Here is a 4,025-nt window from a genome sequence, read left to right on the forward strand (position 1 = left end):
CCACATAAGGGCTCTTAATTATTTAAATTAACTATATATGTCTGGGAGCTCTGATGGCATAGTGCCTAAAACATTTAACTGCTAACCAGAAGCCTGGTGGTTCAAACCCACTAGCCATTCCTTGAAAGGAAGGTTGGGCAATCTACTTCCATAGTAATGTCACCTTGGAAATCCAAGGATGGGTTGCTGTGAATAGGATCTGACTCCATGGCAGTGAGTATAGGTGTTTAGTTACAAGCTTTTCAAGCTGTAGGAGAAGTATTAATAAGAAAATCAATAATAGCCTACAAAACACAGTATATTGAATCAAGTATTTGAAGTGTTAAATGAAATTCATTTTATACCTTGGCTTTTTATATGATTATGCAGACTTGCATGGCATTATTTTTAAAACAATGAAAAGTAAAGTATTTAACAAGAGTGTCTTTCTCTCAAGGAGTTTGGTTATTGCTAAGAAATTTTCAGAAATTTGCTCCCTGTATACTCCATTACCCACAAGGATGTGTTTGCAAGCCATGTGCCCTTTAGACCCCCAAGCCTGGAACTGAACTCACCCTCTTGGATCAACTTTTAGCCAAACAATAGACAAGCATACAAATTGAACAATAACACCCATAAGAAACATGCTCTTCAGAAGAGTCTACCTTAGGATATCAAAAGGATAGCATATGCTCAAAAACAAAACTCAGAAATCAGGAAAGGGCAATTAAGAAGGAAGAAGTGAGAAGAGTGTTGATACGCAGAGGGTATTGCAACAAATGTTATGAAACAAAATGTGTATAAATTGTTGAATGGAAGAATAGCTAGCACAATAAACTTTCACCCACACCACAATAAAAATAATAATAAAAAAAAGTCTTAAATGAGAAAGAATTAGCTATCATAAATTCAACATGAAACTAGATAGTCTTTGCTTAGCAAGATTACACTGCCTTGGGGCTGTCAAATTGACCTTGACATAAAAACATTTTCTTAAAATTACTAATCTTTAAGATTGAAAGCATCTTAATATATATTCTGTGGTGCAGAGGCCAAGCTGTTTAATTTTTTATTTACTTTTCAAGTTTTTAAAAAAAAAAAAATCATAGCTACTCTGGAGGAAAGAGTAGAACTGTTTCTAAGGCTTTAAATCTTTACAGAACCAGACTGTCAGATCTTCCCCTGTGGAGGGGCTGATGGGTTCCAACCACCTACCTTTTCAGTCAGCAGCCCAGCACTTAACCACCAAGTCACCAGGAAAAAAAAAAAAAAAAAACTGTACCTCAAAGATAAAGTAGCACTTTTAATAGTTTTTATTTTTCTTCTTCATATTTAAGATGTTATCCCTACTTGCATATTTTTATTTGTATCTTTCTTAATATAAAAAATGGAGGCAGGTGTTGTCCCATCTATCTAAGCAATTTAATAATTATTACTTTCCCTATTCCATATAATATGAACAATAAGGATCTTATCATTTTGGAGACATAGTTTTTTTTTATTTTAATTCATGGTATTCAGGTATATCTATATCTATATCCATCTATGTATATGTATCTCTGTATCTATCTATCTATCTATCTATATATATATATAAATAATTTTGGTAAATATATATACAACAAAACAATTATTTTATCATTTTTTTGCATGTACAATTCAGTGATGTTAATTTATAAACACCTTTTCTACCAGAAAGAAGGTTAAGAAGGTTGGGTGACACAGTGCCTAAGGCATTTGACTGCTAACTAGAAGGTTAGTGGTGCAAAGCCACCAGCCACTCTGAGGAAAGTTGACTGGGCAATCTACTTCCATAAAAGTTGACTGCCTCAGAAACACAGTAGAGGTTGTTATGAGTGGGATTCTACACAATGGCAGTGGGTATGGTTTGATTTTGATTCCTACCAGAAGATGCATTGTATTTTCTTTTCAAATTTTAGTTTTCTTAATAGCCTATTGATGGAATAGCATAGTGCCTAAGGCACTTGACTGCTAACCAGAAGGCTGGCGGTTAAAACCCACCAGCCACTCCTCGGAAGGAAGGTTGGGCAATCCTACTTCCGTAGTGATACTGCCTCGAAAACCCAAGGAGGGGTCGCGATGAGTCGGGGCCGACTCGACGGCAAATAACAACAACAACAATATTGATGGGATGAACAAGCTAATTGCTGTATGGAGTATTTCCACTTTTATGCTAAATATAGTTTATAGTTTTTACAAATGTATATATTATTGTCTTCAGTGATAAATCATCTCATTTAAGTAATGAATCCTTATTTTACTCTAGAATATATCTATTGATCGTGGCTTAGTCATTGATATCTTATCTTCCATTTCTGTTGTGGCCATCAAAATTATTAGCCCAAAGTTTTTATTGTTGTAATTGTTTTGCTTTGTATTTATTTCCCCTTAAAAATTTTCTCTTCACAGAAAAAAAAAGAGAAATAAAATGTTTCTAAGCTGAAAAATAATAATATGACTATGTGTTATATATTTTTATACTAGAAGATTATTTTGAAGGTATTTGCAATGAATCAATCCTTGGTCTTGCAAAATTCTATCATGTGATCTCTGGCATCACCTCTATGACCAAGATCATATTTTCAACTTACTGATGACTCATCTTTGTTTCCACTTTTCACATTTCAATCACCAGCAATCATCAATACATCTTGATTGCAGGTTTTGTCAATTTCATACTTTAGAAGGTGGTAAAAAGAATTTCAATTTATTCATCTTTGGTTTTAGTGGTTGGTTCATAAATTTACATAATGTTAATATCAACTGGTCTTCCTTTTAGGCATATGAATGTTATCCTATCACTGACAGCACTGTACTTCAGTATTGGTCTTTAGATGTTCTTTTAGACAATGAATTTGAGGCCATTCCTCCTTAATTTGTCATCCACAACATATTAGACAATATGATTTCTCAATTCAAAAAGCCAATAGCAGTCCATTTCACCTCACTAATGCCTATGATATCAATCTTTTTGTGTTCCATTTCATTTGTGAAAAGTTCCAATTTTCCTAGATTCATTCAGTCTAGTCCATGTTCTTATTATTAATAGATGTTTGGAGCTATTTCTTAACATTTTGAGTCATGCTGCATCAGCAACAGAACAGACCATAAACTACATGTATGTAAGTTCAAGCTGAAGCTATAGACAATTAAAACAATCCCACAGGAGCCAAAATATGACCTTGCTTATATCCTTCCTGAATTTAGAGACCATCTAAAGAACAGATTTGATGCATTGAACACCAATGACCAGAAACCGGAGGAATTGTGGGATGATATCAAGAGCATCAACCATGAAGAAAGAAAAAGGTCATTTAAAAGACAGGAAAGGAAGAAAACACCAAAATGGATATCAGAAGAGACTCTGAAAGTTGCCCTTGAATGGAGAGTAGCTAAAACAAATGGAAAGAATGACAAGATAAAAGAGACGAACAGAAGACTTCCAAGAGCAGCTTGAGAAGACGTCAATTATTATAAGGAAATATTCAAACACTTGGAGCTAGAAAAACAGAAGGGAAGAACATGTTTGACACTTTTCAAGCTGAAAGAGCTGAAGAGAAAATTCAAGCCTCAAGTTGCAGTATTGACAGATTCTATGAGCAAAGTATAGAATGATGCAAGAAATATCAAAAGGACATGGAAAGGATACACAGAGTCACTGTACTAAAAAGAATTGGTCAATGTTCATCCATTTCAGGAAGTGGCATATGATCAAGAATCAATGGTATTGAAGGAAGAAGTTGAAGCTGCACTGAAGGAATTGGCAAAAAAGAAGGCTGCAGGAATTGAGGGACTACCCTTTGAGATGTTTCAACAAACAGATGCCATTCAGAGGCACTCACTCATCTATGCCAATAAATTTTCAATGAAAAAGGGGAAGATCCTCAACAAGATGGAATGACACTGTGGTTACAATGATGGGCTCACTTATAGCAAGGATCGTGAGGCTGACACAGGACTGAACAGTGTTTTGTTCTTTTGGACAGAGGGTCGCTATGAGCTGCAGATGACTCAACGGCATCTAA

Source organism: Orycteropus afer, unplaced genomic scaffold (assembly GCF_000298275.1).
Source record: "Orycteropus afer afer isolate SDZICR_OR568_19922 unplaced genomic scaffold, OryAfe1.0 scaffold00564, whole genome shotgun sequence".
Classification (NCBI taxonomy): domain Eukaryota; kingdom Metazoa; phylum Chordata; class Mammalia; order Tubulidentata; family Orycteropodidae; genus Orycteropus; species Orycteropus afer.